The following is a 14,230-nucleotide window of genomic DNA, read 5'->3' as shown; positions in this document are numbered from 1 at the left end:
AGAGAAACTGTTTGTAAAACATAACTCTTGTGCCCAAAGGGACATATCATTTTCATATTTTAAATCTGAATGCATTTTAGTTATTTTGTGTTTTTGCAGCAATCAGTTCACATTATGAGAATAGGGTAGTATAATTATGGAAATTAAGTACAGATTTCAGTTGAATGAACTCATCAGATGGAATTACAGCCTTACTAGATTGGTCGTCTGGCTTTATGTCAGATGATTTGCATAAAACATTTAGCTTAATGAGAAGGAAACAACAAGACTGCAGAATGTATTAACCCAAGGGGGTCTGAGCTGACATGTAAGAAATATTAAGGTAGTAGCTTCTTTTTTTATTATTATTTTAAAGACAAAAAGGAAGCCTTGAGAGCAGATTAGGGACAGAAAGGTAATTCTTGCTTGTATAATAATTCTTCATGAGTGGTATTTTTCACTACCTACAGTCATACACTGTAAGATAATTTTTCAGGTTTATTTACTTTCATTTGCCTGTAAGCAAATTCTGATATAATCTAGTTACTCTGTCAGATAGTGTTCATGGCTGCAAACATGTCTTTGTGCTCAGTAGTTGAATTTTCTTCTGGTCAGTGGTCTGGAACTTGCTCAAATTATGGTCTGGGATATCTAGCCATTTATCTGTAATCTCTGGAGGGTCCAATTTTCATTGGGTAGTACAACACCATACTTTTGCATCTTTAATCATTAAGCTCAGAAACGCTACCATCCTAAGAGCATATTGATAGCAAATCTACTCAATGCACAGAATATTAAAGGGCTCTTTCTTTCTGTTCCCATGGCAGCACCTACTTCTGGGAGGGGATTCTCCAGGAGGCCTAAGAGAAGTACTTGAGAGATGCTTTGAAATGACTATTTATCCTCTTCAGATTTTCAGGCTCTACCTGTGAGCTGCCTTCTAGCCTGATACAGCTTAGCATCTCCACAATACCGTTTTTTCTGGATATGCTTTTTCTGATTGTAGATAGCATTTCGACACGCCCCACTCTTATGTTAGAATTTGAATGTGGCCACTTGCAATAAACCACTGTTGTTCTTGTGCTAAGAAAGTGCTAAGCGAGAGCCTTGTTCTTTGTCTACAGCACTGGGGGCTGTGAAGCCAAAAGACTGTAGAAGGGAGCAGAATTCCTTCCCTGATATTTAAGAGACTTGGGATTTAATTAAGCGTTCAACACTGTACCTCCAACAAGAGCGAGAATGTACACAGATGATCACAAGAGACCAAGTTAGGGTGTCTTAAGACATAACCACTCATTAGTTGAAAATTACCACCCTTGGCAGATGGGCAGCCTTGCTTCTGAATTGGATTGCTTGTGATCATCTGGCCATACCTGTAGAGCCTTCTTCAAACTCCAGCCCCTCCAATTGCAAATCAGGCACTTGATTACTTGAAAGAAATGTCCCCAGTTAAGAATGTACTGTTCACCAGCCTCAAACAGGGAAAAATGAAATAATAATAATAATAATAATAATAATAATAATAAAAGTGTCTGCAAGGACAACTTAAGCCCTGTTGTGCAATCTTTCATTTAACCTACACATGTGAACATGTCAGGGAGTCCAGATTAGCCAGTAAAGTAGCAGCTAGAAATTCAGTGGCAGGTATTTTGATTAATGCCATTCTGACTTAGAGGCATGAAATAAACTGCAGAGTTTAGACAGGATCCTGGAAGTGTAAATTTTACTGATTTTTTTTTTTCTCCAAAGAAAATCACTTTATGAGACTGTCTGAATAGAAGGATGTGAACAATCTTTCATCTAGGGCTTCTGTTACCCTAGCCTAGAAAGGAACAGTATTAGGAGAGATTGCCTTGTTCATGCCCTAGTTCATGATTGCTGGTGACAACATACAGAGAAGCAAGTTACCAATTCATTGAGTTGAAGAACAGCATGCTACATGTTGTGCTTAGATTTCAAAATAAAAAATCACATGGCAGTAGGAAATGGAAAAAGCCACTCTGCTTTTGCTGCCACATGTGCTCTTTCTACTGCTGAGCTCTCCTTAATGAAAAATTGGCCCAGGCTCAAAGAAGCAGAGAAAGAGATGAGAAAGAAATGGTGGTGCGGAAAACTACTGACCCTTGTATCTAGTTGAATACAGAAGCAGCACAGGTAGGGGGTTCCTTAAAAGAGTATGTCTGCATCTGTGAGCTTATGACTGGCTGCACTTAGGGAAACAAAGTGAAATGAGAAAACTTTGGTGTGCTGGATGAATGTGAAGATTTGACTAGAAAAGATGAGCTGTAGCAAATTAAAAGCTGCTGGTTCAGTGGCCACACAGCCAGCATGAGAACACAATCGCTGGTCATTTCAGAAACATGTTAAATAAAGAGCCTTTGGGACCTGTCCTACAGAAATTCAAATCATGGGAATTTTGCTTGCTGTATAGCTGATTTGGTCCTCCATTTTGAATTCAGACCATGTGCCGTCACCATAAATATCCTGGAGACTCTCTCATCTTTCTTGCTGGTCTAGTGAATATCACCCAAAAAATATTCTCAAGGGAGAATAACTCCCTCGTAGTTCATCTTTCTAAAATGGGCCCAGACTGACCTTCAGGTAACTCTGAGATTCAGGGCTGTCCCACCTGCCTCAGACACCCCAGAATGGTCCTGCTCACAGTGAGCAATTGCTGCCTTCTGTCCCACCAGGAATTTTCTCACAGGGATGTGATTCCTCTACACAGTCTTGATACAGAAACCACTTTGGGATTCCAGATCCCTGTGGTGAAGACAGGAGACTCTGGGACTGCTATATTTTAAAAATGTGAAGAAAACAGGTTCTTTTCCTGTTACCAGAGATAATGGGGGGCACTTCATACAGCTAGCGTAAAACAGCTGCAGACAGGCCTCTTTGTATTTGTGATTCATCTGAATGATAGTTTCTTTCTCTCTGCTTTGTTTTATGCTCTGCTATAAAGCTATACATGGCCCTCAAGTCAATCATCAACTAAATAAAGTGATACTTCATGCTTAATAAACACATTCTACCCATTGACCACGAAATGCTTTCCAAAGTTAAATGAGCATTGAAAACATGGAGAAAAACTAGATCCAATTATTTAAGATTATAAAATAAGGTTGAATCAGAATATAGGTACCTAAGTACAAAGTACACTCATGCTCCCATCATTTAGGACCACCCATCCCAGAGGTAATACAGTTTCTACTCAAAATTTCCGTGAGTATCTAAAAATTGTATTTCACAGCATATGGTGCAGAATCTTTTTTTTAAAAAAAAAAAAAAAAAAGGAATGGATTTCTTGCTCCTAGTTCAGGCTGAGCAACTTGTGATTGCAAACAGCATTAAGCAAAATTGTGAACTCAGTGAAACCTGGCAACAAGACTGCTTCTGCTTTGCAGATAGGGTGATGATACTGCTCATCAGTTGATTGGGAGTAGCTTATCCCTTTGAGATACATTATGTTCCAGCTCTCGCTAAGTTTCTAACACTATCCTTACCTCTGATTTGAGAAGAATAAAAAAATACAGTCTTGCATGTTACCATGAAAGATTTCAAGACACTGCCCTAGGACCAGCTCCCACTTGGAACTTTGCATGATCAGAAATTAGATGTCTGCCAATGATTCCTGTGATTGAATTGGTGTGGTCTCCCTAGCCATTTCTATCAGAGATTGAGTTCAAGGAGTTTTCCCAGAACACCTATATACTGAGGACTGGGAAAGGATCTGGAAGAGGAGTTTTCAGAGGAGGAAACACTGTCAGAAAAGAAATACCCACCAACTGTTCTCTTAAATCTGGCCCCTGTGCAGAGAGGTATTAAAGATTCATTAACACAGAAATGAAGCACTAGAAAACATAGTCTGGTGATTACAGAATTCAGATAGAATAGTTTGGGGATGTAATTTAAAGATTATGAACAATGTTCAAACTGTTTACTGCATGTGGCCCCAAGTCACTTGTCCCATAAATCAGTGTCAGAGCTCCTGATGCCTCTACTAATGCTTTATCCATCTGTGTTCCATAAATCCCTCTTTTATTACCTACCACTTTTACCAATCCTGCAGCAAACAAACATGTGGGCGGGGAGGAAAATGCCATGCCCTTTTTGGAGCCAAGAAAGCAATGAGGAAATTACAAACTTTCCAAACTTTCAGGAAGGAAAACTGAACCAAAACCTGAATCCCACCAGATCATTCCCTCCTGCTCTGCTCAGAGTCACTAGGACTTCCTACATCTTTACCTTCTCCTTACAGCAAGGGATCTGAGACTCCTCATGCTCCATGAGATATCTGCTCATGCTGCTGATAGACAGTGCTATGCTGCTCCATTCTTAAAGCAGGAAAACAGAATGGCATTACTGAGTACGTGGTTGCTTTATATTTGGAACATTAAGTGATAACTAATTTGATACTATGAAAGACATTTTCACGCCATGTCTTCTGTTTGAAGTATGTATTGTCAATTATTGTAACGCTTTGAGCTTATTCACAAAAAGATTTGCTGTTCATTCCACGACTTCCCCCACATTTTAGATTATGCCTCTTGTGACATGAACCTTTATACCGATCACAAAAAAAAAGGAACATTTCTTGTAATCACAATTCCTTGTTTGATGCTGTCCGAGGGTGCAGAAAGGAAACTGCAGGTGGAACTGAAAGTTAGTTGTGTTTCAAAAGCTGTTAAAATCTATGAAAATAATATTTAGCTTTGAATAGAGTTTGCCACTCCCACACATCAGGCAAATGTGGCATTTCTAAATGACATCATTACACCCAAGAAAAAAAAGGAAACCTACTTTTGCACGTATTGTCTTCCTCAACAGATTCATTGCTTAGTCCTATAACTTCTGAAGAGCCCAGCTGCAGGGACTGCTCTGACACCTCTGCATCACCGAGTAACTATGTCACCTCTCCTAGCACCCTCTATGCTGCGGTTTACACATCACAATGGGAAGCGACGGGGACTGACAAGCTAGGCCCAGTCTGTTTTAAAAGGTAACATTGTTGTCTCTTTCCTATAATTGAAAACATGCTGAAGTTTGAATTCTCTCCCTATATAAATCCTGCCTGCCCACACACTTCTATTTCTCTATTTATTTATTTATTTAGGGGTAGGGGTGCTGAGCTTTAAAAGCACACACATTTGAGCAGAGCGTGAGATGTGGGCGTACTTCTCAATTAACTCCTCTTTGAGGTCCCTTAACAGTTCGGTGAGGTTTGTAAAGATGTTGAAAAAGACCTGGTGATTGCATCTGTTTGTAATTACTAGTTGTGGAATGTGAATATGCAGTATGTATTTATTGAATTATGCTCTGAATTTGAATAGTATACTGCTGCTTCTTAATTCACTACTCCAATCGGTGTCTGACAATGGGGCTTTTCATCTCATCCCACTTCTTTAGGATAAAATAAATACACTTTCATTTTATTTTGTTGTTGTCGTTGTTGTTTAAAATCTTGCTGACATTTTGTCATCTAGAGCACATACTTTTAGGAAATATCACTTCAATACCAGTATTGCTTCCTAAAGTTTAAAGGGGGTGCGGGAAGAACCAGCAACAACAGAGATAAAATGACTCAAAAGCAGGTATTAAGAATAATTCTAGTGCTTCATAAAGTGCCCATGGAGGTCACTACAACTTTCTGTGAACTTAAAGGAATTTTGCATTGGGTTCTTATGTGTTTTGCTTTGTTTTATTTTCCACAAAATAAGGCCAATCTTTTTCTGCAAATTTTAAGTGATGAAGCTCACTGAAGTCTTTGAAAATGCACCAGCCTCTACCAGAAACACATGTTGTGTATAATATTTCTACAGAACAACTAAACTCAAGGAAATTGTGTCTATGTGAAGCTTCTTCACCCATGCCACAAAAGAAATTTTATAGTGATCATACTCATTTATCTATCTATGCACACAAACACTGCTCAGAAGTCTTAAAGTAGAAAAATTCTTGTCTTATGGCAAACCCTTGGTTCTATTCCATAATAAATATCCTAAATATAGATAAAGGCATATTATCATCTCAGCAGTTATTCACACTAGTTTAAAATGAGCTTCAACAAAGGGCACCTTAGGACACTGTTTAGAGATATTGACAAATCTCCTGATTTAATGCATTACCACATCCCACATGTGACTGTAAAAGTATTATATTTTTGACAATAAAGGAGCCATGCAGTCTAATTAAGTTCAATTTAGAAGGGCTGTAGAACAAGCTGGATACACTGGAAATTCTATATTTTATAGTAGTATTGTAACAATTTTTTTAACTGTAGTTGAAACTCATTTCCACAGTTCTGACATAACAAAAGAAAACACAAACAGGGCTCCCAAGTATAATTAAATTGGTATTCATCATTCAGCAATAAAACATACTATACCACTGTGAAGCAAAATCTCTTGCAGTGGGTCTCTGCCCTTTTGTTTCAACCTCCCAAATGCCAGGACAGTCGAAAGAAAATAAGCAAACATCCCTCCAGAAATAGGAAATAAGAATGCATTTCTGCTAAAGACTGGAAAAACAGAGGTATAGCAATGAAAATACTGAAGTGGTTACAAATACTTCAGAGCAATGCTCTGAATCTGGGGACATGGATAAACTCCTTTGCTTTTAAGGAACTAATCTAAATCCTGCTGAAAGACATGCAAAGAACTATAGTTCTGGGTAGCTGGAGTTTAAGTCCTATATGAGCTATTCCTACCTGCATCACCTTAATTAAAGGACCACGAGCCCACAATAATCATTACAATATTTCTGCATTATCTATGGGAAAGTTCAATTTACAGAGGTCTCTGCGAGCCAGAAGCACAATGCTCCTTAGCTTCTAGCATCGCTTCCCTTACACCTTTAAATCACTGAAATGAACACAGAATTGTTCCTCCAACAGAATTGTTGCAGGAAACTAAAGCCTAGTGGTCTTAGAGCACAGAAGCAGACACAGCTGAAAAGGGGGTTGATTTGTTTTCAAAATCACATTCATCCCCAAAAAGGAGAAAAAAAAAAAAACTGCATTTCTTTGAGCAGAACTCTGTCATTCCAGGCAACAGTTCTTACTTAATTGCTCTGTATTGCTGCAGTTCCTTCAACCCTAACACTGAACTTTTGCAGTGCTGGTGACCGTGCTAATAAATGACATGTAAGCAGCATTGTTATCTGCACTGCACCAAGTCTGCATGCATTAGCAAAACAGGAGTTTTAATCATTTATGTAAATGTATGATATAGCACTTTATGGTATATCAGTGAAGTATTGATTGCTGTTTGAAACTTGTGTTTATGCATTTTGTGCTAATGAAATTTGTACCAAAGACCAAATTGGACAGTGATAGTGATGTCAATATACATATGTATAAACAAGGGTTATTTTGCAATGGTTCAGTCTCCACAATTATTTTAAGTGGTTTTATGGGAATAAAAGCAGTAAGCAGTAAGCTAGTTAAACTATCCTCTAAAGACAATGAAAACAATCCTGATTTTCTGTTTTAAATGCTTGCTTCACAACATAAGTATCAGCCAAGCAGCCTTTCCCAAATCTTTTGCATTGTCAAAGTATTTTGGCTCAATATGAATACACAAAGAGGGGCTCCTGAGACACTGGCAAAGGCATCTGTTATGCAGCATGTTGCATCCAAAAGCCACCTGTGTGTTCACAGATAATGTGAGGCATTCACATGTCAGAATGGATCCTTTGTGGGATTTTCTGAAGTTATATCTAAATAAATTTCTCCTGCCAAGTACATTTGATGGGTTTTCCAACCAAATGATAACATGATTTTTCTGAGTCCCTATTAACTCGACTGCCTCGATGCCTGTTTTTCACCTGCCTTTCTGCTTTGATTTGCATCGCTGACATTTTTTCCTTCTGGTTTCATCCAGGCTTTTGTATTTTGCTGACTCTTTTGCTGTTGCACAACCTTTACTTTCTGGCTTTCTCAGGCTCACCTCTGCACTGGACCAGAATTCAGGTGAAGGGGGTTCTCTGCTGTTGCTGCTTTCATTGTATTGGATTTTTGGCACTGCTTAGAAGCCAAAAATAAAATTAAAATAGGCAATTCTCAGACATGGCAGCTGAAATTATGGTCACCTTTCACCAGATTTATTAACAGTATTAGAAGAGTTATAAGAATAAAGCCTCCAAAAATCTTGCTGTCAGAACAGAATTCAGTACCTATCCTTAGGTCCCAGACAAAACAATAATAACACTAGTAAAAATGTCCAAGACCTGGGTAGAGCAGGGAGAAAGAATTATAACGTAATGCTGAGGGCAATGCAGTTTCTTTGCCTTACGAAAATGTTTCAAATTTTGAAAATGTTTAGATTCTTGGATACAACAAAAGGGAGGCAAGGCAGGTTGCTTTGGTATGTGAATATGCTTAAAAATTAAGCACACACAAATAAAGCTTTGTGTTCTGTGAACACAGTAACCTCTTGTCCTCATCAATGAGAGGAATCCTGACTGATTAAGTTGGCAAAGAAGTGCCCTGATAGCTGCCTTGTTTCCTTCTGTAGTAAGGTTAATATACTAATGAAATTCCACCTGAGGTCTGAGACAGGCTTCCCGTCAAGACTAGTAAATATATTCCCACAAAATGTTTTTGGTTCATGAGCAGCACATTTCTTCCACTACAAAATTCCTAGCAGGTTGTCCTGCTGAAGCAAATGTGGGTAACAACGCTATCAGAGACAAGAAGGTGAATGAGGATAGAGAAACTCAGGTCTACCTTGCAAATGTAAGCTCCACATCCTTTCTAACAAGGACTTCAGGGCTTTCTGTAAAGGCTTTTGCATTCAATAAAAATACCACAGCGATTTAATGAATTTTGAGTCATATTCTGGGTGCAGATGTTGGACTACCACCATTAAAGACTGAAATCCTGTTTCCTTGCTAACGAGGTGCAGCTTTGTGTCAAAGCTCATCCCTACTGCCAGCCAGCATGCCCCAGTTCAGTGTAAAGGGCAATTTCCAACCAGGGCCATTTGGTTTCTGTGCTGACACTATTAAAAATGATGCCAATGGCAATAACACTTTTCATACAGTGGACACCTGTATGCTTGGAATAGGATAGAGAACATCAGCTCATTTCATTTTGGCTTGCAAACGGCTGCAGGTGGCAAAGCTATTTGCTTGCTTACAGCAAAGAACAGACTTCAAGCAAGAAGCAAAAGGCACTATTACCTCTCAGCCCTCTTCTGTCCTTTCTATATATGCTCATTTAGAATTTAGTAAGATCCATGTGTAAAATGAAATATGTTCCTCAGGAAAAAAAAAAAAGAATCCAGAGTGACTTTATACAATTCTGTGAAAGTTCTCAAGCCACAGAAATCAGGGATCACTGCATCATGTGGCATGACTACCATTTGTCACAGAACACTTATCAAAGGCACTCCTCTAGGTTTCACAGAGCAACCTTTATGTAAGCAGGAATGCTCCACAGTGAAAACAAATGATACAAACGCTAAAAGCATGGACAGGATATGAGTTCTGGTTTAGACTCAGATGTGAGTACACAAAGATCACTTAAAACTCATTCTGTGATGGATTTGTTTGCTTATCAGGTTGCATTATATATATATATTTATTATTATTATTATTATTATTATTATTTTTAATAAACTCGGGAACCCTTTGTAAGGCAGGTAGGAGGGAATGGATGTAGCTGGATTCAGACGGGCAGCTAAGCACACTTTGGGGGTTTCAAGGTTGGTAGGCAGATTGGCAGTGCAGGTTGGAACCTGTCATTCATGGTACGAATACAAAGAGCAGATAATCAGGCCCCAGATAGGGAGGGAACACATTTCTGGAGCTATGGCGAACTGGGTTCGCAACAACTCAGAAACTCATTGAATGAACTAAGACCAAGCAGGAACCAACCTGCTTGTACACTATGGACAAAGAAGGCAGCCTATTTTCCCTCCATTTTTTTAGAAAGAGGCAAACTACATTTAACTACGTATGAGTTTGAGAAAACAGTAATTTGTGAAGCACTTTCAGATCTTCAGAAGAGAAAAACTATTTCCACGGGAGGAACAAAAAACAGCAAATGAAATTGAGTGGTAGGAATAAAAACATTACAAAATATCACTGTACAGTTATTTTCTATGAATGGTCTAGTACAATATTCAAAACACGGTTTGTGAAAAACAGAATGCTTTTCTCAGCCCAGGTCATTTCACCTCAGACAAGATTTTTGCAGCCACAACCAGATTGGCCTTTTAGTTTATGACGTATGGAGCAGAACAAGACAAGCAGGCAGAATGCAACAGAAACTCATTTTTGTCAATAAAGGAAGCAACTATGAACTGCAGCAAGATTTCCAGTAGGACAAACACAGCTTTATCTACCAACACTGACCTAGCCCTGCCAGTGAATTCCTGATGGTCAAAGAATATTTGCTCTCCACTGTACTTGCAGGCAGCTGCACATGAAGGAGAAAGGTTTGGGAGAGGTCTCTGCAATAAGACCTGGGAAAGCAAAAGAAAGCAAAAAGGAGACAGAGCAAAATCAGCATGCTTCATCTTCACTCTGGTGGGCAAAGCTGTAGCTATAAAGGAAGACTCAAGGATGTAAAAGGACATTGGCAGATGTAGAAGTGAAGCATATGATGAAGGAGTCACCACGGTACTGTCACTCAGAAAAGACATAGGTACCTGCATCTACCAGAGCACTAAAGCAAGATGCAAAGCCACCTACCAGCCCTAAACCAACAACTCCTTTTTTTTAAACAGGAGGCATTTTTAATTTCATTTCTGTCATATAATGAAGCTATATTTTCCTAGAAATATGCCCGTAATCAATAGAAAAATAAATCATTCTACAGAAGCAGACATGAAATATGAAAAAACATTTTTATTCCTATTATTATGTAATCTTATTTAATTATGTTTTAAGAATGATTTTTCTCCTGCTTCATACAATGCAAAACTCTACTGTTTATCTTGTTATATCTAAATTAGCAGCATCCCCAAGCAGGTGTTACATTTGGAAGACAACATACAGCAAGCAATTAGAGAATTGTATGTAAATACATAATTTGTCTGAGGAAAAGAAAGTTCTTTGGTACGATTAAGCATCATTTAAAAATTTCATGTTAAAAAAAGGTAAACAACTACCAAATGGGATGATGCAGAGTTTGAAAATGTGCTTGCCTGAAGGATCAGCCCAAGAAGCACACTGTGTTTCTCTGTATAGCCAGTGAGAGTTCTGGTCTGACTATGCTGTAGCATTTTCCAATCTTCATACCCAAGAGACTCTGTTTTTTGAGAAATCGATGAATTAGAACAAGATTGCTTGTCTACTTGCTCCTTACTAAGTATGCATGCATGTGGTGCATGCACACACTCTTGGTATACTCCAGCTAGCTCAGGATGAAGGAGGCTGTGACAGGAGGTGTGAGCAAACAGGAAAACTACAAGCAAAGGCAGAAGGACATGAAGGCTTTGGCTCAAAGGCCACAGATGTTAAAACTGAGACCAAATATAGAAATATTTTTTCCACATAGATGTTACCTACAGTTTTGTCCTCTCATACGATTAAACAAACAAACAAAAAAAAAACAAAAAAAAAAACCTTCATAATACCTGGGTATTATAGGGGGTACAGAGGCACAGCCTTTCAGGCAGCTGCAAACATCTAATACCCACCCACAGATTTCTATCTTAGCTCATAGATTCACTGTAAAAGTTGGCAGGAAATTTGTGAAGGACTTTGGAAAACTCCTGCACTCCACAGCACACTTGTGAGAGTGTAAGCAGAATTATCCCTATTTTACTACTGGATAAACCACTGGAAAAGATCATTCTCTCTGCCTAACTTTAGGTATCCCCTGTTTTCCAGATGAAGGAAGACATCCACCCTGATGGACCTCTCCTGTCAAATGAGCACTTTTTAACATGAAGCACAATGAAAAAGGAGTGATTTTTATTCATAATTCTGCCACTAGGTATTGTAACTTCACCAGCTGTGTGGAGACTTACCACTTAAATTAGATCCTTGAGGCCCCAAATGGTTCTAATGGCTTACAATTAATCCTACACCAAATGAGTAGTAAAAGCAGTTTTATTTTTTCCATCCCAGTGTTTATTAGCATTATCTATTAAGCACACCGGTGTACTTGTACAAATCATCTTAACAGCAGAACTAGAGACTTCCATCAGGGCTGAGGTTTCCTTCTCAAGTCAGAAACCTGTTATTCTAGTGATTATCCTAACCTGCTATCCCAGTGATTGCTACAGCTAGCAATCATGACCACAGCATAACCATAATAAAGTATGACTACAGTGTGACCCTAACCAGCAGTGTGACCATAGCACCAGATGGCAGATTTGCATTAAAAGACTGCCCCTCAGCCAATACAACCTGCTCAATCTAGGAGAAGATTCTCCAAGTCAGCTTTATTTATTTTCAGGGCACAAGAAATACTGATTTTTTCCTCTGTTTACCTGCCTAAGACATGCTTGCCTCTCTGAAATGACAGAGAATTGCTCAAGTCCAAGAAATTAAGTTTTCCTAGTGGAAAAGCATGAGATATGGTGTCAGATCAATTTAAAATATGTCATTTCAGGATTTAAAGTTAAATATTTGTTTGTTTCCTTACAGTCTATCAGGCGCAGGGAATTAGTTGGGGTGGTTGTATTCTACTACAGCTGAAGTGCCTTTGGTATCTGACCTCATTCATTTGACCTTACCTTGGGTGTCTTTACCATACCGCACTTTGCAATGCAAATATATCCTGACTTGATTACACAGAAGCTGTTCTGCAAAGATATTCACTGACCCCACTAACAACAGGAAATGCATTTCTTTGCTGAGGGCAAAAATAAACCCATGAGTATTTCTTTAGACACCTCACAAGGAAATAAAAGCAATTCTTGAGTAATTTAGGAGCAAATCTTCATCTTCTAAGAATCTCAGAGATTCACACCTTCTCTCATACATCCATCACATCAAACTGGTTTCTACTAGCAAGCTACAGCAGTGCTTTGAAGAGTATGTAGTGATGTCATGTCGTCTGATATTGCTAATCCAGTATTTAAACTTGCCATGCAAATGGGCACTGGAAACTGTCATATTCATGTTTGTCAGGAAGTGTGGGAGATGCAAGACTAAAGAACTGGCAACTCTGAACCTTGGCTGAAAAAGTTACTCTCTCCTTTTACTTTGGAGCCCTGATTTTGCCTCTCCTTCAGAGATTACAGTGTTGCACATGATGAATAGCATACAGCAAATTAATATTTAAGAATTCAGCACCAAGACGTAATTACTCAGCTAGCACAGGCTCACATTATTGATGCTTGGCTCCTTAAGAGATTTTTTCGGAGTGCCTATAAACTAAATTAAGACATTTAAAACATTATAGTATTACACATCATTACTTTTCCTGATCTGCATATTTTAGCAATTGTTTATGTTATGTAGCATGAAAAGCTGTTCCTTGCAAGTTATTTCTGAGAAAAGCTTGGACTCGATTATCTATCTGTAAGTTCTGATAAGGGAGAAAATATCCTCCATGTTGTGGCAAAGGTTTGTAGGCAAATGTAAAAAGTACCTCCTTAGTGGCCTCTAAAAACGTATACTGAATTATAAACCTCCAAAGTTCTAATTTTCCTGTGACCAGTGCCCACACTCCACATCTCTTCAACTCTTTGGAAAACATCAGAGAAAAATCCGTGGGATTTATTTTATACACCAAACTACAGGACAATGTGGTGATTCAGGACTTTCCTGAATCAGGGCACCACTGATTCAGTCAAAGACTGATCTGTCAGATTGCACCATCTGATGGAGTCCAGCGTTAATCTTGCTAGGACCCGAATGGAAGGAACCATTACCATCCAGGAAACTTCAGGTGCTCCAGAAAACTGTACTCTGCAGCTCAGTAGTACAGTCTAGCATAAGACACCACGCTCGTTTTCCACTTAATTTTTAAAGACATCAAAGTATAGGTAAGGGTTTGAGGACTTGGGAAAGCAAGAATGGAGTCTTGTTAGACGGGAGGTAGCTACAACTTATTCAATAGACTGTGTTCAGCACGAATAATAAGGGCTATGGTTAAATATTGTAGCTTCTCTGGCAGTAAGAAAAATTTTGTAACAAGGAAACCCATCACTGTAGAAAAATGAACTTTCCTAAGAGCCATACCTAGATTTTGTCTCCCCTCCTCCTCCCTCTCAAAGATCTAAAGAGCATCACAAATTCCAAGTCCTTCCAATCCAAGGAGATTTGTCCTGGCTTTCTTCACCCAAAACTT

This window comes from Cygnus atratus, chromosome 12, assembly GCF_013377495.2.
Source record: "Cygnus atratus isolate AKBS03 ecotype Queensland, Australia chromosome 12, CAtr_DNAZoo_HiC_assembly, whole genome shotgun sequence".
Taxonomy (NCBI): Eukaryota; Metazoa; Chordata; class Aves; order Anseriformes; family Anatidae; genus Cygnus; species Cygnus atratus.
The sequence above is the reverse complement of the archived record's forward strand: the minus strand, read 5'-3'. Positions refer to the sequence as shown.